Source organism: Pantherophis guttatus, chromosome 3, assembly GCF_059756535.1.
Source record: "Pantherophis guttatus breed Tessera chromosome 3, ASM5975653v1, whole genome shotgun sequence".
Lineage (NCBI taxonomy): Eukaryota > Metazoa > Chordata > Lepidosauria > Squamata > Colubridae > Pantherophis > Pantherophis guttatus.
Window position 1 is genome coordinate 190,708,315 of NC_142065.1, and position 22,780 is coordinate 190,731,094.

Here is a 22,780-nt window from a genome sequence, read left to right on the forward strand (position 1 = left end):
TCTAGTTTAATGAAAAGAAGGACTAGGGGAGACATGATAGCAGTGTTCCAATATCTCAGGGGTTGCCACAAAGAAGAGGGAGTCAAACTATTCTCCAAATAGTAGAACAAGAAGCAATGGGTGGAAACTAATCAAGGAGAGAAGCAACTTAGAACTAAGGAGAAATTTCCTGACAGTTAGAACAATTAAACAACTTGCCTGCAGAAGTTGTGAATGCTCCAACACTGGAAATTTTTAAGAAGATGTTGGATAACCATTTGTCTGAAGTGGTGTAGGGTTTCCTGCCTGGGCAGGGGGTTGGACTAGAAGACCTCCAAGGTCCCTTCCAACTCTGTTATTCTATTCTATTCTGTTCTGTTCTGTTCTGTTCTATTTCTTATAATATATCTGCTCTCAAGAAAATATAGTTACCATATTTGCACTGTTATAATACCCATTTTGTCAAATTGTACCCAGTTGAACAACTTATCTTATCTCTGAGTTGTCTGCTGAGGTGTACCAGTAATGATTGTCACAATTTTCAAATGATCAGAAAACCAACAATAATGAAAAAGGTTTGTATAGCAAGAGCTGCAATCTTCTGAATTAGCCTTTTGCAAAGAAAAGCCTCCAGAATGCAAATTCCCACAATCCTCATGCAGTAGTTCAAGATATTCCTCGGGATCTTAAAAATAATGCTTTTCCAATATTTGGTTTATCCAGCCAAATACAATCGTTTAGCCATGCGTGATAGTCCAACAATCGCTCGATAAATTCATCCAATTTTTCTGCTTATTTGAAACTAAAAAAATATTCTTTAATACTAAATAGTAGATTGCACTCAACTTGATAGTTCAAATATTTTGCAGGTCTATTTTAAGACCTTGGATCTCAAAGGACAAATTAACATACTATAAAAACAGATCCTGCTGTGAATAGAATGACTAGAGAGAATGGAAAGTGACTAAGATCATATAACAAGCTAAATCAGAATTCTCCAATTCTGTTCACTCAAAAATTCATTGAAAGTTACAATTTAATAAGGGATCCCTAAATGTTTGCATGCGACTTTATGCAGAAGCCACTAACAGAATTTTTCAGGGCACAGAAGGTAACGGTTTCCCCTTTCATTCATGTCTGACTCTAGGGGTGGTGCTCATCTCTGTTTCTTAGTCTAGGGAGCGAGCATTTCCAAAAACATTTCAATGATCATGTGGCCAGCATGACTATATACCAAGGCATCCAGAATGCTGTTACCTTCCCACCAAAGTGGTACTTATTTATCTGCTTGCATTTGCATGCTTTCGAACTGCTAGGTAGGCAGGAACTGGGGCAAGTAATAGGAACTCACCATAGAATTAAACACGCTGATTCATTTACTGATTAACATAGCCCCAAACACTCTTAAAAGATCTAGATCAAAAGTTATAAACCATATCTGAAAAGACAATAAAATACAGTATATTAGGTCTATTGTAATCAGATTCACATTTTAATGTAGATGTGAGGGATTGCTCAAAGATACGAATGCAGTTTCTCTAAGGACTCTGTATAACTCTATAAAGGATTTAAATTTATGGTTAATCTGTCATATAAATAAATCTAATAATCCCTTGCTTTTTAGAAGATATTTTTGCATCCTAATTTCTATAGAGATTCCAAAATATTACATATATTTTATCTTCCACTGCCACTTGAAGTTGAAACAGCTATAATGGCTTTTCTGAACTCGTTGCCCTCCAGGCAGGACAGAACTATCACTCTGAGAATTCCTAGCCAACACAATGGTATCTTGGTATTCATCATTACCATATATTTATTTTTATAAGACGCTCCGGACTATAAAACACACATTAGCTTTAGAGGAGGAAAAAAACAAAAAAAAAATCTGCCTCTGCCTCCCAGTATTCATCTGGCTAGCATCCTTGCAGCAAACAGCAAACAGCCTGGTCAGCTTCAGCATGTTATCACAGCCCCAGTACATGGCTCGTCAGGGCTCCGCTCCGTTGCACCCACCACTGGTCAACTGAGCTAAGCTGGTGCCACCGGCAGGGAACACTAGAGCCTTCGCTGCCAAGCAGCTGATTGACGATTGGATTTGCCTCCCAGAATACTGTTGATCAGCTGTTCTAGGTGGCAGGGATTGCGGACCTTTTGGTGCAGCCCATTTCTCACGGCCCGTTCGCCATGGCCCCTTTGCTGCAGCCCATTCACTGCGGCTACCACCGCCACCCATTCACCACTGCCCGTTCACCACTGCCATGAACTGTTCACCTGTGCCTGTTTGCCACAGCCCGTTTGCCACCACCTCTCATTTGCTGCCACCACCACCTATTCGCCACAGCCTGTTCGCCACCACCGCAGTCTGTTCGCTGCTGCTGTAATCCATTCGCTGTGGCCCATTCACTGTGGCCCATTCGCCACCAATCGGTGAATGGGTGGCGGTGAATGGGCCGCGTTGCAGCGATAGGCAGCAGTGGCAATCCTCGTTGCCTAGATCAACTGATTGGCGCCGCACCAACCCCCGTCCTCCCCTGCTGCAATATTCGCTCTATAAGACACACAGACATTTTCACCCACTTTTGTGGGGGAAGTGCATTTTATAGTCTGAAAAATACGGTAATTGATTCCGGGAGGTGTGATGAATACCAAAAACAATGAGTACCAAACAAATTTTTCCCATAAGGAATAACATAGGAGTCACAAGGCAGCCGACACTGACAAAATCTAGTTTGTGTGTTGAGCACCAAACAAATGATGAGTACTGGGACAAAATTATCCTGTCAAAATATGCTAAGTACCAAATTCGATGGGTTCCAAAGTAGTTGAGTACCAAGGTACCATTCTACTGACATTAGAGATTTTTGTAGCTCAAATTAAGTAGACGCCCCTAGCTGATTTTGGCTCATATCAAAATATGAAGTGGGATTGTCTCTAATTTGTATGGGGATGGGAGAGTATCAGATAAAACCAAGGCTGGAAATTGAAAAAACATCTAAAAGCAGAGAATGACCAGTTTCTTTTGCAATGCCTTATTCTCAGATTATCCATGATACAAATTTAACAGATTAAATTATGTTGCTGTACTGGTTTTATTCCTTGCTGACTTTTAGTTGTTCTCCTATGCCTATTCTGGTGAAAACTTTCTTTCTAGGACTTAAAAAAGAGCTCTTTCTCCATGGAAATAACTTTTGTGAGCTTTCTGGTGTAATCACTAGCTAGACCATAACAGACTTTAGCCTTTGGCTTCTTCTAAAAGCTTTACACTGCTCCTTGACATTCTTGCACAATCCAGTTAATTATAAGTTTGAATTTGCCTTTTATTTATTCTATATTAAAAGGAAGTAGTAGCGACAGAATCACTTTTGAGTCCATAACAATTACAGTTAGCATCTCAAGTTAGCTACTTAGTTCTTCTGCAAGCCAATTTTGGAGTATTTAAACCTGTGATCACATGATCAATTGTATGCCAATCTTCTAAATGTATATAAAACTCATTGACTTGATTCATGTACCACACTGAACCATGGTTTGCTTAAATTTTGGTTTATTAGAACAACATTGACTTGATTCATATATATACAGTGCTAACCCTTCAATCTGACCCATCAATGTTTGTCCCTCATCTGACGTGTAAATCCCACATCTATACATATAGAGAAGATACTGAAACATCACCTCACCCTCATTATCTTTGATATGCCTGCCATTGAGTGCCCTAAAACATCTTGCCCCTGTTGCTAAATATACCCACAGCTATCATAACATATGATATCACATCATGTGGGAGTAGATTGTTAAGTATGCTTGGGAAGGTGTTTGGCGGAATGCTGACTGAAAGGGTACAAAAGGTGGCAATAAGCAAAAGTTGGGAAGTGCAGAGTGATTTCTTGCCAGAATGAGGTTGTTTTGGGGTGTTTTGTTTTTTGCTTTTCAAAAGGTCATAGAGAAACACTTGAATATGAGGAAGTTTATGAACATTTGTTGATTTGGATAAAGCGTATTAGGAAGTGCTTTGCACAAATACTGATTGTTGAGTGCTCTACATTGTGTCACCATTTGTGAGATCTGTATGAGTATAAATGGAATGCTTAGCAAATTATTCACCACTAAGCAGGGATAAAGTCCAGAATGTGTGATGCTTCTTTGATTGTGCAATGTGTTTGTGAAGAAATGTATTATGGAGTGCTGGTTAGGGACTGGAATATATATTTTACATGAGGATGATTCCATGTTGTTGATTGACAACCCAACAAAATTATTTGCAGTGGATGTTAGTCAGATTATATGATGCAACAAGGATTGTGGATCTGAGAAAGATCTAGGTTATTATCCTTGAAAGAGTCATGAAGGTTTAAATAAATGGTGAAAAATTAAAGGAGGAGGGGGAGGGGAGAGGATGGAGGAGGAGGAAAGAAGGAGAAGGAGAAGGAGGAGAAGAGGAAGAGGAAGAGGAAGAGGAAGAGGAAGAGGAAGAGGAAGAGGAAGAAGAAGAAGAAGAAGAAGAAGAAGAAGAAGAAGAAGAAGAAGAAGAAGAAGAAGAAGAAGAAGAAGAAGAAGAAGAAGAAAGAGTAGGTAGCTTACATTTAAAGGAAAGCAAGTTTAAAAGAAACTAAAACAACCAAAAATGAATATAAGTGTCCAGAAAAATAGTGCATCAAACCTTAGTACCTTGGCAAAATAAAAAGATGTTGAAGTAGATGGAGAAATTTTAGGATGTGCAAATGCTGGCAAAAGACTTATAGCCTATTGCAAGAAATATTTGCTGAAAAAAAGTACAACTGTATAAGAGAGTGCTTTTGCCTACTTTCTTGTATAAAAAATACAGTCATGCAGAAAAAATACTGTGTTAACTTTATTGCAGTGCTTTTATAGTAAAAAAGGAAGAAAATAGGATCAGGAATGAATGATTGCTAAATGAATGTTGATTCAGTGCAAACAAAGAAACCAGTGTGAAATGAATTCTTATTCGTATTGGTTTTGGTAATATAGAGAGAATGAATGAGAAATGAATTGCAAAACAAATATATAAAGGAAAACTGAATGGGTTGGGAAGAAGGGAACAAGTCAGGCTGAATGGAGTTGATGAGGTCTCAAAAAGAGAGAAATGAGAAGCTGAAAGAAAAAATTAGAAATACATAAGGCGCTATATGGAAATGGTTAGTTAGGATGGTTTCCAAGGATTTGGAGCAGTATAATGAATAATACTAGTGTAAATCCACCCTAGGGTTTATCATAAATTTGGAAAATTTGTGTATTAACTGATTTCTGACATTATGATGTATATTTTTTAAAAATCAAAATCAACGTAAGGCTGTTTAAAACATCGTCTATTAATGTCATGTACGTAAAAAGCAAGATTTGCGCATCAGGAAGAAGGACTGATCAGGGAGAAACTAAATGTTAGCAAGGACAAAATGATCTGGAAAGAGAATGTCACCTTCTACTACCACACGGTAATAATGTCCTGCTTTGGTCAACCTACCTGTTGGCTAACAGGAACTGTGTTGACTTCAAGGTGAATCTAGACTGATAAAAAAACCCATCAGCCCAATGTCTCCATTGGAAAACAGAGTTGCATTTGGAAGACTGGCTCACTTCAAAACCATGTTGTGTAATCTTCCTATTGTCGAAGATTGGCCTGTCCACTTGCAAAACCTGCTAGCCTCAGGTGAACCTGAGCTAGTCACCCTTGGGGGTAGAGCAACAGATGCAGGCTGCTCTACTTTATATCCTTGGATCCCTCACTATTGTCTTATCTGTCTGTTTGGGAAGAGAACCCATTTTCTGTGGCCCAATGCAAATATATGTGGTGGGAACCTTTTAAACTGGACAGTACATATTCTGCAAAAGAATCGATGCCATTCATCACTAGAAAGAACCACATTAGTCCTTTTCTAATGGATTCCTTCTCTACATAAGCGGTTGCTATGCTATAGTTGCCATAGAGATGTTGGGTGCTTGCTAAAAGTTGAAGGAAGCCATCTATAGCATGGGGGGGGACGGGACAGGAGATGTTGTCAACAAAACTTCTCTAGAAAGATGTGCCTTTGATATCAGTTGGCAAACATAACCTGATTGCAGCTAAGTGGAGTCTAGAGTAAATTACCTCTCTGTTTTTGAGAATAATGATGAAAAGCTACAGTCTAGTGAAATCCTTGAGGGAAGAGGGCACAACATTAAAAAGGTGTGAAGTTCATATTAGTCTGATCAAAGCAAGCCTTAAAACAAACATCTTGGAGAAGAGAAAATTTCCAATAACCAGGATCATATCCATATATGTTGAATGCTTACAAGCAATATCCAATGGTACAATGATGATGGCTTCCAAATCTATAAATAATTTATTCACCACCATTAACAAGCTCCAAGAACATCTGTTCCCAAATGTAATACAAGCTGCCTCCTGCTTCATCGTGGGATTTTTTTTTCAAGAAAACCTATGTCTAAACACACATGCAGACTGCAATCTAGCTAAGGTTTTACATGTCTTTCTTGCCATATTAGCTTGTCAATCATTGTTTAATTCATCAACTTTAACTTTCCATCACTGATTAGAAATTGAAATTCTTTCAGATCCATTTGAACCAAGAAACAATTGATGGAAAATTATCAAAGAGAGATCCAACCTAGAATGAAGGGGAAATTTCCTAACAGTGAGAACAATTAACCAGTGGAACAGCTTGCCTTCAGAAGTTGTGAGTGCTCCATCATTAGAAGCTTTTGAGAAGAGTCTGGACAGCCACTTGTCTGGAATGGTATAGGGCAGTGATGGCTAACCTTTTTGCCGTCGTGTGCCAAAAGCGGGGGTAGTGGGGGGGATTGTGCACGCTCGTGCCCACACCCATAATTCCATGCGCCCCATCCCCCCACGCATGAGCATGTGACCCCCCTACTCTCCCCCCTGCTTTTGGTACGCAATGGCACCGTGGGCCCGGTAGGCCCATTTTTTTGCCGTCCCCAGGGACCGGAGCCTGGGGAGGGTGAAAACAGCCTTCCCCATTCCCCCGGAGGCCCTCCGGAAGCCCAGAAACAGCCCATTTCCCGACTTCTGGTAGGCCAGGAAGGCCCGAAAATCAGCTGGCCAGCGCGCACATGCGTGCTGGACTGAGGTAAGGCAACACTCGCGTGCCCACAGATATGGCTCCGTGTGCCACCTGTGGCACCCGTGCCATAGGTTCGCCATCACGGGTATAGGGTCTCACCCTGCTGAGCAGGTGAGTGGACTAGAAGATCTCCAAGTTGCCCTCCAACTCTGTTATTCTGTTACTTCTGTTATCATATTGCCAAAAAAGATTTTTTTAAAGAAATTGATGGATAATTGATGGATAATTGTGCAATATTGTTTCACCTCCAAGGAGAATGTAGGCTTGTTTTCTGTAAGACATGCCTTTTATAATTCTATAAAGAAAATTCCCCAACTCACCATCTTGATCATGCTAAATTGGCGATGTTTGACATATATGTTGAAACATTCATATTTGAACTCTGTCTACATAGTGGGGTATTCAACTGAAAGGAGGAATAACATTTGAGAATAAGTAAAAGGAGGAGTTAATCTTGCAAAGCTAAGTAGAGTTATTTATGGTTAATTCTTAGGTAAGAAAGCACTAAGAAATCACAGTGGCACAGATTAAGAGATCAAAAGAAAGTCCTGGAACAAGAAAGTAACCACTTCCTATTGTTCCCAGAAAACAATAAAATATGTCTATGAATTAACTAGATATTGACCTCAATTTGAAGGAGACTTTATCTTTAAGACAGGGGAAAGAAGATACATACTGTAACTCTTACACAATATATTGGAAACCAATTAGCATCATTTTCTGTCTCCTGCAACATTTTCTTGAAAACATGTTAGACTTGAGTGGGAGTTTTGACATGGTTTCCAACCTGTTCCACCTTTTAGGATGTGAGGCTGGTTAGCTAAAACATTATTTACATATCAAGAAATTAGTATATAAATTGTGGCAATTGGAAAATAAATACTCTTCATATTTACTACACTGATGTATAAAATCTCTCCTGAATTCAAATAGTTCAGACATTCCAATCAGCAAGCTGCAAGTTCTACTAAAAGCTAATATTCTTTTTACTCCATTACTTTGTTGCTTTTTGTGTGATACTCAGGGAAACTGGATTTGGCCTTGGGAATAGCAGAACACCATTCTGAGATATGGGAGAAGGCAATGATGAAATCCAAATTTTTATACTATCAGTTCTGTTGGCGTGGCTTGGTGGGTGTGGTTTGGTTTGGTGGGCATGGCAGGGGAAGGATACTGCAAAATCTCTATTCCCACTCCACTCCAGGGGAAGGATAAAGCAAAATCCCCATTCCCTCCCCATTCGGGGCCAGCCAGAGGTGGTATTTGCCAGTTCTCCAAACTACTCAAAATTTCCGCTACCAGTTCTCCAGAACCTGTCAGAACCTGCTGGATTTCACCCCTGGGAGAAAGGGAAGGGTTTATATTAAGATATATCGTGTTTTCCAGTTGCCTCACCAAGGTCAAAACAGTTTCTATTTGCTTTTAACAAATTGCCATTTCCTCTCTTTTCTGACTCTGCTTGTTCTTGCTACATCAAATTTATTTTGGAGCCTCTGTTGCCTCAAATCTCAGGCACTCTGAGTTTGACATGGAGTTGGGTAAGAACTTGATCCCTGAATTTGAGAGGAACACTTTTACCTTTGCAAAGGAGCCGTTTTCCCCACCTGAAAATCCAAATCACCAAGTAATTCAGGCAAAGCAAAAAAAAGTTATTAAGGGCCTTAAGTCTTTTTAAGGCTACAGGAACAAATGATACATTGACTTGGTATATGTGATACATCAGGAAGCAAGTGATTAAACAATAAAAGATGCTGATTACATGCCAGACTTAAACAATAGAAAACATTGATTCTAGATCACATTCCACTAGTGGCAAATTTATGGGTTACATTATTTTTCCTCAGCTGGGTTTGTATCTTTCTTAAAACTTCAAACTGTATTGCAAGGACTTCCAGACTATGCTCTCTATTGTTTAGTGCTGAAAAGCCAAGTTCTCACACACCTAAAGAAATAGCCTTGGCTAAGAAAAAAAAAGTTTTCCTGAAGTTAGAAAAGAGATCTAGATTACCATGTTAAAATGCTAATATCACCTTTTAAAATGCTAATAACAAAGCCTAAAATTCCAGATAGCACCTCCAAATATATTAATACATCCGCTCCATTACCAACATAAAGCATTGTTAATGCCCTGCTGACAATTATTTCATTACACGGCAAACTCGTCAATCTTAACCTTCCTCCTTAGGTCTGTCTTATCAGCTTTCCCATTTCAGCTGCATCTGTATTTTTAACCCAAGTGGACAGCTGCAAGCTTGAAACAAAAACCAAGCCAAAATGTAGCTGTAGGAACTCTCAGAATTCATCCACTATAAAATGAGCCCTTGGCCAAGAGAGCCACTTCCTCATGGTGGAATGTCTGTAGCTGCCTAGCAACAGTCAAGAGCATCCAGGACTCAACTGGCATTGATTATAAAGAGTCTGTCAAATATGGTAATCTCTTGTCAGGGAAATGGAGGTGGCTTCAATTAACAAACAACTCCAGGCTTGTTGAAAACACAGCATATCCAAAAATAGCTTTTTTTCCCAAAGAAGATCAAAAGTACTGTAAAATAATTGCCTTCAGTGTTCCTTTGCAGTACAGTTCCTTTTTCAACCGTTTACATTCTAACTGTAGATGGGTCCTGAATCCATCTCGAATACCTTCACTATCCTTAGGGCAATTCTAATGTTAGTCTCTCTCCTGTCCCTCTACAGCTCTGAAAACACCTTTGATCTGAATTCATCTGTGCGTTAAAGTGCATTAAAAGAAAGGGCAGGCTGAGATTTGATAACATAGTTTTCTTTAGTTGAAATATAAGGCCAGAATTCCCAGCCGCTGATCACTGATTACAACCCCAGCACTGGTGAAAACTACAGGGACAACTTTGTAGATCAATGAGAGATTATCTCCCCACTGACTCACAAATTCCACAATCCTTTCCCCTCTTTAAATTAAGCAAACGTAGTTGCAGTATGGCAGATGTAATTCCAGCATATGATTTTGTGCTGTGTTCGTGTGAGGACTCCAAGATGGAGAAAATATTATAGCCCAGTTTGATAGATTAGAGAATGTTCAGTCTAAACCAGTGTTTTTCAAACTTAGCAACATGAAGATTTGTGGACTTCAACTCCCAGAATTCCCCAGCCACATGGGTTTCAGACTTGCAAGATTGATGTTAGATCTATGGGGGAGTTCAGACAAGAAGCACATCAACAAATCCTAACTCTAATTTTATTATCAGGTTACATTAATATAATCTTGCAAGTCTGAAAACATCCTTCCTGTCTCTCACTTTTTAATATGTGTGTGTGTGTGTGTGTGTGTGTGTGTGTGTGTGTGTGTATAGTTTTTATTAAACATTTTTCACCTTTAAAAACAAAAAACAACAAAAACAGATAAAACATAAAAAACAAGAAAAAACGAGACAAACATAACAATATAAAATAGTTTTACAGCCTTCCGTATCAGTGTATGTGTTCTGTTTTTATACTTTGCTCTTCTACATTGCCTTCTTATCAGTTACAACAACTATAATGATATAATAACAATTATAACAATACTAATTACTCATACCTACAATCTATTTACATTATAATCAGTAATTTAAATTTAATAATAATTGGTCACTTTGGTTAATATTTAATCAATACTAATTTAAAACTCCTATTTCTTGTTTTGGCTTCTGTTCTCTAACCACTTATACATTCTATTCCAAACTTTATAAAGTCTCTCATTTTACTCTCCAATAAACTAGGGAAAGTCCCTTCAGAGATCATTTCACCATTCCTCCTCCTTCATACTTAAATTTCTTTTATCAGACCATTATCTAGCCTGCATTGCTTCCTCTTCTCCAAGTCCATTCCTACAAACCATTACAGATTGTAAGAGTAAAAAAATGATGCCTGTTACTATGAGTGATCTGGCATGTAGGTGCACATGTACAATATGTTATGTAATAATATAAAATATCCATATGTTTTGGACAGGCTTGCAATATCACTAATAACGCAACCTGGATATGTGTAATTGTTCCCATTGTTTAAAACTTTCTACAGCCTGTAAAATGTTTTTCATTCAACAAGAATTCTAGATTTTAAAAAGCCAGGCTCTCTTGTTCAGCCAGTTGTTGACAGCCATGATGACATTTACTTGTCTTTTATTCGTTTCAATATACTTGGCAGCTGAAAAAGTGTTGGGTTTTTTTTGCAAATGCAGGTATATTGAAAGAAAGAAAAAATAAGTACAATAAATCCGAGCTGCAAAACTGTTGATAAACTATCACTTGTTTGTTTTATTTTTGTTTTATTTTTTTTAATTTTATTTATATGCCGCCCTTCTCCGGAGACTCAGGGCGGCTTACAATGTGCTCAGCAATAGCCTTCATACTTTTGTATATTTATACAGCTTATTGCCCCCACAATCTGGGTCCTCATTTCACCTACCTTTGAAAGGATGGAAGGCTGAGTCAACCTTGAGCCTGGTGAGATTTGAACTTGCAGTAATTGCAGACAGCTTGATGTTAATAACAGTGCTTTAGTCTGCTGCGCCACCAGGCTCTTCTAATATCTTTGAAAATATCTTTTAAAAGATATTTAAAAGATATTTTAAAAGTTATCTAATATCTTTGAAAAGATATTAGAGGCAACTCTGGAAAATATGAATCTTATTTGAAAAGCTGCAACATCAGGCTGAACTTTATTCTCAGATGTTGCTATATTGCATTGTATGTGTCTTATTCCTAGATGATGTTAGAATGACTGTTTTATGGGAAAGACCCTGATAGCTTCACCCATTTCAGTGCAACAATTATATACGTTGTCCAGTAGGGTGAAAGTGATTGTTGCAGTTCTCATACCCCTAGGATTAATGTACAGATAGTTCTTGAGTTACAACTAGTCACACAACTAGTCTAAAGTGTCTAAAAAGACAAAATTTCCCCATGGAGAGATGGAGTTGTACTTTATGCTCACAAGCAAGTCTCCAGCGATGCCACATTTCTTTAAAAAAACCAAACAACACCTGTTGGGTCACTCAGGTTTTGAGACTAGCACAACTTTTGATGAGTTCCCCCTATGGAGATTATATATATATATATATATATATAGCATTACATTTCAGGAGCTATGAACTCCCCCTCAAAAAGCTGTTTCATAAGCTTTCAGTCATCAGCAAAACTTCATCCTAAAAAATGGTCAAGGGGAAAATTCTGTGTGATATACAGGAAATGCCTTCATTTGGTGCTACTTAAATTATTTCCAAGTGAGCATCTGCAAATGACTTTTCCAGATGCACTTTCTCTGCTAGCTAATGAGCCCTGTCTCCAAGTGTGAATTCTAACTGAATGCTTTCTCCATCCCCAAGGAATTTGTTTTATATCAGCTCCACCATCGCTACTCCTTAAGGCTAAAAGGCTTCCGTTATTCATATTCATATAAATTAATAAAAGGGATGTTTTGATTTATTACTAATCACAGTAACTTAAAATGCAATTTCTTCCCCAACCTTCCAAAATCCAGTCCTTTCCCTACTTCAATAACTAATCAGTTATTTCCAATCAAACTAAATGTCAATAATTAAATGTAAGATTTTTAAGCCATCACACACACACACACACACACACACACACACACACACACACACAAATCCTCAACCTGAATTGACAATTAATAAACCTTTCTATGCTACTTGACGGACCTAGAAATGTTGATGCTTCATCTTTTACTTATGGCCTGACATATAAAGTATCCCAAGGAACAATTTTAACTAGTATAACTTTTTTTTTTCTCAGAACAATCATCTTTCCTGAAGGGTTTATATTGCAATTGGCATCTTCCCTAATTAACATCTGAAGGCTGTGGAAAAATATTGCTTCTTAATGATGGAGTTTGAAAAGCTGACTACAGTATAAGGTCCTGACATATCTTGCTAAGTCATTGTGGGTAATAGGGTGTCCCACAGGTAGCTGAAACAGTTCCCCAAAGCACCTGATTCCTTTTCCTTTCCTTAAATATCAGTGACTTTTTCCAAGTTTGGGTTTTTTTTAGGCGCCACTATAAAGTTTGATCCTGAAGTTTCTTCACCCTTTATCTTACCCCCTTCTTCTCGATGGCTGGATTCTATGTTTTTGGCTTATCATTGTGCATGACCCTAATCATTGAGAATATCCAACTAACCATGTGGATTACTGACGGTAATAACCACAATCTCAACTACTTTCAGTGGTGGGATTCAAAATTTTTTACTACCAGTTCTGTGGGCATGGCTTGGTGGGCATGGCAGGGGAAGGATAGTGTAAAATCTCCATTCCTTCCCCACTCCAGGGAAAGGTTACTGCAAAATCCCCATTTTCTCCTGATCAGCTGGGACTCGGGAGGCAAGAATAGATGCAGGCAGGGCCCGTCAGAGGTGGTATTTACCGGTTCTCCAAACTACTCAAAATTTCCACTACCAGTTCTTCAGAACTGGTCAGAACCTGCTGAAATCCATCTCTGACTACTTTGCTCTTTATGTCCGGAACTGAGGAATTTGTGGCTCTATGAGTTTAGCTAAACTGTGATTTCATCACTCATTCAGTATGTTAACTTAATTGTTGATTGGAGTTGAGTTCCTAAACTTTCTGGATGACCACAAGTTCCCCAATCCTGTCCAAGTAACACTGAAATGTCATGGCCACCCAATGCAATATTATGGTTGATTAGGATTCAGCTAGGAAGATCAACAATAAGTAAATATAAGTCAGGCATTATCTCTCACATTAATCTATCTGACTGGGTTGTTTGGAGGGTAAAATAATGACAGATAAAAATGTATAATGTTCCATGACCAATGGGAAAATTGACCTAACTTTTAAGAATAGCAGTCAGCTGAATAAATCACAACATTTGAAGATGGACTGTACGAACCTGACAGCTGAATCATTAGATTCATGGACAAAACATTCCCCGGGGAAGGTTCAGGAATCTGAAAATATGCAACTATTCCAAGACTCTTTGTGCTAAATGGCAGATGTTTAAAAGAACAAAAAATTGTGATGCTATTTTTATCTTGGACAATCTTTAAACCACTTACTTACCTAAAGCTAATTGGGTTCTTTGTCTTACTTTGAAAAGGCAGAGCAGATTCTTAATGAATCAGATCCTTCATTAAGTTTCTAGTCCAGCTGTACTATTAGTTAGCTCATTCCTGCCACTTAAATTAAATGTTTTTCCTCCTTTCCCTACCAAAACATTCCACTAGTCCATGGTATTTTAATTAGATCTATCTTACACATCTAATTAATATTTTGGGTCACCACCACCAGCCCACCACCAAAATAAGTGCAGGTTTCGATATTTCACAATGTATTTGTGTATTTCTTATATTTACAAATGACTTCTTAGCCTTTGTTCCAAAAATCAATGTTTTCTAACTGGTAAATAGTTTAAATACCATTGGCTAGCCATACGATCCATAGCAATAACATCAACTGATCTCAAAATATGAGATCTCTTCATGATTTCTGGATTTCTGAACATCCAACATCCGTGCCAAAACAATAGTCATTCCATTCTTGCATTTAGTTTCATGCATCAATGGACTTCATTCCATATCAGCAGTGCAGATCCTAACAGCTTAGTGGGAACTTAATTGGAGGAATACATTGAGTATCCTGTAGGTCTATACCAACTACATGCAGATATATTAAGTTCATGTATTGTGCTAAACTCTCGTTGTATCATACTATATAAATGCCTTACAAATACAACATTCTATTTATAGATGATGACAAATTTCACACATGGGGCTTAGAACAGATTAGTATGAATAGTACTGTACAGGTAGTCCTCAACTTACAATAGTTCATTTAGTGACCATTCAAAGTTACAAAGGCATTGAAAAAAGTGACTTGTGATCATTTTTCACATTTATGATCATTGTGATATGTGAAACTGAATACAGTATTACAGGTAGTCCTTGACTTATGACCACAATTGAGCTCAACATTTCTGTTGTTAAATGAGACATTTGTTAAGTGAATTTTGCCCCATTTTAGGATCTTTCACTGCAATTGTTAACATTAGTGACAAAGTTGTTAAGTGAATCTGGCTGTCCATTGACTTTGCTTGTCAGAAGTTTGCAAAAGATGATCATATGACTTTAGGAGACTGCAACTGTCACAAATATGAACCAAGTGTCTGAATTTTGATGACTTCACATGTCACACTAAGCCAAGATGCAGTTTGAGTTTTGACTTAATGTGCTTTCTGAACCTGATGGTGTATAATCTATGATTTCTAACTTCACAAAATGGGTGAATTCCATCACTGTATATAATAGGTAAAAGTAAAGGTTCCCCTCACACATATGTGCTAGTCATTCCCAACTCTAGGTGGTGGTGCTCATCTCCGTTTCAAAGCCGAAGAGCCAGTGCTGTCCAAAGACTCTCCATGGTCATGTGGCCGGCATGACTAAACGCCAAAGGTGCACGAAACGCTGTTACCTTCCCACCAAAGGTGGTCCCTATTTTTCTACTTGCATTTTTTACATGCTTTCGAACTGCTAGGTTGGCAGAAGCTGGGACAAGTAACGGGAGCTCACCCCATTACGCAGCACTAGGGATTCGAACCGCTAAACTGCCGACCTTCTGATCGACAAACTCAGCATCTTAGCCACTGAGCCACCACTTTATATATAATAAGCCACAGAATAAATCATGCGCTGGTGTAATAGTTAAGCCCAGCCATACCAGGACCTACAAAATGACAGGAATAGCTTTCTTCCGCTGAATATTCAACTTGATGCTTCTGTGATGACCTCTGGCAGAGCATGGAGAGAGAGAGCATCCCCCTGATATCCTTGATGTTCCCGTTGCTCTCAGAAATTGCATGTGGCCATCACAGGGCACAGCCATTAATAACCTTTTTCATGAATTCATGAACTCTCAACTCAGGCCAATTTCATACAACAGCTGAATCCACAAAAGCACTTACTGCTAAAACACAGTTTCGTGTGTTCTATGAATCTCAATATTCTGATTTGTTAGCAGTGCTTTATGGCTTTGTATATTGCATGGACCATGTGAAATACAGCTTATTTAACAATGGCTAAAGTAGGCATAGCCCAGTGCTTGAAATGTTCTGAAAATACAGTCTGCAGGTTAAACACCTAGCATAAAATGGGTCTTTTCTTTTCAGCATGGCTAGGGAAACTTTGGGATCGATGGCACTGCTCGGAAAAGTGGATCTACTAAGATGCCCTCATGCAGCTCAGTTTTCCTTTCTGCTTTTCTGGCTTATTTTCAAACGGGCTGAAATTGTGGGACCCACATCAGTGGTGAAATTCAATTTTTTTTACTACCGGTTCTGTGGGTGTGTCTTGGTGGCCGTGGTGTGGCTTGGTGAGCGTGGCTTGGTGGGCATGGCAGGGGAAGGATACTGCAACATCTCCATTCCCACCCCACTCCTGGGGAAGGATATTGCAAAATCTCCATTCCCACCCCACTCCTGGGTCCAGTCAGAGGTGGTATTTGCCGGTTCTCCGAACTACTCAAAATTTCCACTACCGGTTCTCCAGAACCTGTCAGAACCTACTGGATTTCACCCCTGACCCACACTGAAAGCCACAGTTTTCCAGAACAAGAAAGCTACTTGGTTGCTTCTGCTTCCTAGTACCAACTTTGAATAAGAATAAGAATAATTTTATTTCTATACCGCCCTTCTCCCAAAGGACTCAGGGCGGTGTACAGCCTATTAAAAGCACAAAACAAACATCATTGAGAAGCAGAAAGTGAGATATCCATTATGCCATGGAAAAGCAGAAAAAGAAACTCCAGATTTAAAGTGCAGAGAGCAGTAACTGCTTAAAGTGACTTCTTCCTAGTCTGTAATATAGATTTTTTTCCCCAGCCATGCTGTGTTGTGTCTGTATAACTTCTGCTTAAATTTGAGTCCAAGAACTTGAAAAAAAAAACACTTGCTGGTTTTCTTAGTGAGCCTCAGAAGCATTCTTGGATGCAACGAGGACATGAGAGATTTGGGCTTGGCTTGGCATTGCAGCATGCCAAATTTTAATATTAGAAAAATAGGCAATAAATTAAAAACAATAAATACAAGGTGCAAAGAGGCTGGCAAGCAGCAGGCGAAATGCACACAGACACCAGAATGCAAAACAACAAATATGGCCTTTCTCTCTACAATTCCAGGTCAGTTGACAATTGTTTTCTCCAGCCAAAATAGTGAAGTCAGCTCTACACATTTGTTCCTTTTTTGGCCAATGGATAGTTCTATTGGATTCCCTCTTGAAATGCAGGAGTCTCCCCAGGCCTTTTGATACCATAAAAATTAAACACAGGGCTGTAATTGCATTAACTTGTAATAATTACACTGGTAAAAAGGGAGAGTTTAAGCTAGAGGAACTCCTTGGCTTACAACTACAGGTAATCCTCCACTTCTTCCCACTTATGGCTATATCCATATTGCTTGTATCTTTACAACTTATATTGTTTTTATTGTTTCCTAGTATGATTTGATTGCTTATTAGTATCCTATGACTATCATTAAGTGTTGTACTTATGATTCTTGAAAAATGTATCTTTTCTTTTATGTAGACTGAGAGCATATGCACCAAAAACAAATTCATTGTGTGTCCAATCACACTTGGCTAATAAAAATATTCTATTCTATTCTATTCTATTCTATTCTATTCTATTCTATTCTATTCCATTCCATTCCATTCCATTCCATTCCATTCCATTCCATTCCACTTAACAACAGTTCATTTAGTGATTGTTCAAAGTTACAAGAGCACTGAAAAAAGTGATTTATAATCTTTTTCACACTTACAACCATTGCAGCATCGCCATGGTCACATGATCATAATTCAGATGCTTGGCAACTGCTCATACTTATGACGGTTGCAGTTATCCTGGGGTCATGTGATCAACTTCTGCGGCCTTCTGACAAACCAAGTCAATGGGAAGCCAGATTCACTTAACAACCGTATTACTAACTTAACAAACACATTGATTCACTTAACAACTGTGGCAAAAAAAGTCATGAAAATGGGGCATATTCACTTAACAAATGTTTCACCTAGCAACATAAATTTTGAGCTCAGTTGTGGTCGTAACTCAAGGACTACCCTGTACTGCAGGAACCAGAATTTCCACAGCTTCACAAGGAAATTGTTAAGTGAGTCACACCTGATTTTATAACCTTTTTTGCCACAATTAAGTGAGTCTTATGGTTGTTAAGCAGATCTGGATTTCCCCATTGACATTGCTGATCAGAAACTGGCTGGGAAGGTTACAAATGGTGATCATATGGATGCTACAAACATTGTAAATACATATTGGTTATTAAGCACCTGAAATTCGATGACATGACTCTAGGGATGCTGCAACTACCATAAGTGCAAGGACCAGTTGTAAGTCAACTGTTGTTTCCAGTGCTGTTGTAATTTTGAACAGTCACTAAACAAATGGTTGTAAGTCGAGGATATTTATATTGTACTTTGTTTGGGGAGGGGCGGAGTTGGAATTAACAAAGTCAAGCAACTGTTTTAGCACAGAAGTGTTCTGCGTGATGCCTAGACTTATGTAAGCCCACTTGCCACGCTGGTGGGCTGATAGCAATGAATTACATACCGTATCATCTTGTCTCCAGTGTCAAAAGTGTTAATCTGAATCGTGTGTAGGTTGAAGTGCTATAGAAAATTCTGTATTGATTTGGGCTGAGGAAAACTCGCAGTTGTGGGGGTGCGAATCTATGCAAGCAACAAAATGCTTTTTGCACTTCTACCATTACTGTAAAAACATCTGTAACTTCCTGCAATGGAGTTTGAAAATGCCACTGTCCTTTTTAATAACTGATTAACAGCTGACCTCATTTAGTTGCAGACATTCTCTGAGACACAAGCAATGACAACTTGTCTTCTAGTCTTAGACAAAACATGCTGCCTTTGCTTGTTTTTCATGCATATGGTGATCTAAAAATGTGTTTTCCCGTTCTTTGATTTTTAAGTTAACCTGCTACCTGGTAACCACTGCATTTGTCCAAACAGCAGTTCCCAGAATTTGAATTGAAACACTGGCTGGAAATTTTCAGAATTTGTTACCAAAAGACTGTTCAGAGTCATATACCATACATACCATGGCTAATTTCAGACTGAATGATGACCAAACATATTGAGTTCATTCAACATGCTAACTCAAAACTAAAATAGTTTTTAATCAAAATACATCTTAAAAACCCAGACATACTGCATCTGGCACTTATCCATACAGTATCAGACCTTAATATAGATTCACTAAATCTTCCAAGCCTATGTTATAAATTGCACCCCATTCTGATTGCTTAAAGGTCAAATCTCCTGCAGCTCGAGCTCAACTCCTTGAGAATTCATGGACTTGCCCAGATAATTTTTGACAATAATATGGGAGAGATTCCTCCTTGCTTTCTTTCAGGATCCTTTTCAATTTTCCAATCCAGGAAACTACAGGCCAATCAGCCTAACATCAATACCTGGGAAGATACTAGAAAAAATAATCAAAAAACAGATCTGTGAACATCTAGCAGCATATAAAATTATAACTAATAGCCAGTTCAGATTTATTAAAAACAGATCATGCCAAGCCAATCTTATTTCATTCTTTGACAAAGTGACTAAATTAGTAGACCAGCGAAATACTGTGGGCATAATATATTTAGACTTCAGCAAGGCATTTGACAAAATAGACCACAACCTACTTCTTGGTAAGCTAGAAAAATGTGGGATAGACATCATTTCCAGATGGATTGGCAACTGGCTGATAAATTGTACTCAATGAGTAGTCCTTAATGGTACTACATCTACATGGAGGGAAGTAAGCAGTGGAGTACCACAAGGTTCTCTTTTAGGCCTGGTACTCCTCAATATTTTCATAAATAACGTAGATGAGGGAATAGAAGGGGAACTCATCAAATTTGCAGATGACACCAGACTGGCAGGAACAGCTAACACCTCACAAGACAAGCTCAGGATCCAAAAAGATTTTGACAGACTTAAACAATGGACCCTATCCAACAAAATGAAATTTAATGTGGAGAAAAGCAAGGTTTTACACCTAGGCAGGAAAAACCAAAGGTACAAGTACAGATTGGGTGAAACCTGGCTCAAAAACAGTAATTGTGAGAGGGACTTGGAGTCCTAGTGGACAATCACTTAAACATGAGCCAGCAGTGTGTGGCAGCAGCCAAAAAAGCTAACACAATCCTTGATTGTATAAACAGAGGCACAGAATCAAAATCAGGTGAAGCAGTGGTGGGTTGCCCCCCTGTTCGGACTGGTTCTATAGAACCGGTAGTAAAACCAGTGGGAGACTCCGCCCACTGACCCTGATGTCATCAGGAAGCTTCTGTGCATGCGCAGAAGCGTGTATGTGTGGCCCCATTGAAAACCGGAAGTAAAGATAAGTAGAACCCACCCCTGAGGTGAAATATTAGTACTGCTTTTTAAAGCCTTAGTAAGACCAGACCTGGAATACTGCATCGAGTTTTGGTCACCACATTACAAAAAAGATGTTGAGCTTTTGGAAAAAGTGCAGAGAAGAGCAACTAAGATGATTAAGGGCCTGGAGACAAAAACATATGAAGAACGGTTGCAGGATTTGGGTTTGGCCAGTCTAGAGAAAAGAAGGACAAGGGGGGGACATGATAGCAGTATTTCAGTATTTGAGGACCTGCTACAAAAAAGAGGGGGTCAATTTATTTTCCAAAGCACCAGAAGGCAAGACAAGAAACAATGGATGGAAATTAATCAAGGAGAGAATCAACCTGGAATTAAGAAGAAATTTTCTAACAGTGAGGACAATTAACTGGTGGAACAACTTGCCTTCAGAAGTTGTGGGTGCTTCATCACTGGAGGTTTTTAAGGAAAGACTGGACAGTCACTTGTCTGAAATGATATAGGGTCTCCTGCTATACTTCAGGAGGTCCCTTCCAACTCTATTCTGATTGGTTGGTTGGTTGGTTTTAGGTTGCATCCCCTACTTGTAACAAGATAGACAACACAATCTCCCTAATGTAGTATCTGCTAAAGGGAAGGGAGTAATGTTTCCTATAAAACTATCCTTAGCAACACACATCTAAGTTCCTAAGTTATTGTCCAGATATGACATCTAACCTTCTCCAGATGTTGTCTGCTAGGAAAAAATGTATTATTTTGAGCAGAGGATTAATGGTCTGAGTTCCTAGGTTGCTGACCACAGATGTCATCAGACAATCCTCAGGTGATATCTATTACAGATCCTGTCTTATCTACCCCTAGCCCACTCTCTCAAATTAAAACCAAATATTGATAAGATGTACTATCATCTTCAGGAATAAGTGTTTATATTTCCCATCTTTTAAGAATATTATAAAAATGTGCCAAAAGGCTGTAGGTATTTCACCTTCCTCTTCAAGTTAAAGCTAAAGTTAGTTGTTTATACTGCCTTCAAAATTCTCCAATAAGCAGATAAAATGCCATCATAACTAAAGCAGATAACAAAATTACAGTGACAGGAACTGAGCCTGGGAGAAGGATTTATTGTTGGCTGAACAATTCAAATAGATATAATTGTGTATAGTACTCATTTCAAAATGATGCATTTCACTGCACTTAATTTACTTACATTTGTTTTTACTCTGCAAAAAAGCTGCTGGCAGATAAGCCAAAGCAGTAACTAACAATGATATATCTTATGAACATTTTCCAGTGCATAAAAATTTGATCAATGTCTGAGTTGAACTGATCCAATTTGTCTTATTACAGAGTCAAGAAAATAAATTAGGAATGTGCTAGTCTATTCAAGCACAACATATGTAAGAATCAGTCATTGAACTGCAGTTTAACAGACCATTTTATCATATCTTGAAGCAAATGAAATATTTGCATAAAATAGCACAAATCAGGGACTGCAACATGGACAAATCCATATATTTCAACCACTTCTCATTTGCTACCTCCTTTCTTTGGAATTGCACTTAATTAATACCAATTCCATTGGAATGAAGGCAAGTATGCAAAACCCAACAGTTTCAGTTGGCTGTGGTGGAATCTCCAGCTAGGCTGGAAGGAGGAGTCAAGAGGGGTCTGAGTTTAGAGTCTTTGCACTGCAGTAAGTGGTACAGGCCAGGATTCCTCCAGAATCCTTGAAGCCTTATGTTGCCATTCCCAGTGGGATCAGTCAGTCTGGTAGTTGACTAGCAATTGTCAGGCGCAACAAACCAGGAACAGGAGTAGAGTTCAAAGCACTAAAAAGATTATTTCATGCTACCTATAGACAATAATCTGATCTACCAACAGTCAAGCCAAATTGGCGCTAGATAAAGGTCAACAGAATTCACAGGGGGACAGAATTTGGTCTCTTGTGGGAATGTAATGATTCCAAATTGATGATGCAATTGATTCTCAACCTCCGGCTCCACCTAGTCATCTCGTACATCAATAGAATAGAATAGAATAGAATAGAATAGAATAGAATAGAATAGAATAGAATAGAATAGAATAGAATAGAATTTTGGACACACAAGAATTTGTCTTGGTGCATATGCTTCTCGGTGTACATAAAAGATACGTTCATCAAGAATCATAAGGTACAACACTTAATGATAGTCATAGGGTACAAATAAACAATCAGGAAACAATATCAATATAAATCGTAAGGATTCAAGCAACAAAATTACAGTTATACAGTCATAAGTGGAAGGAGATGGGT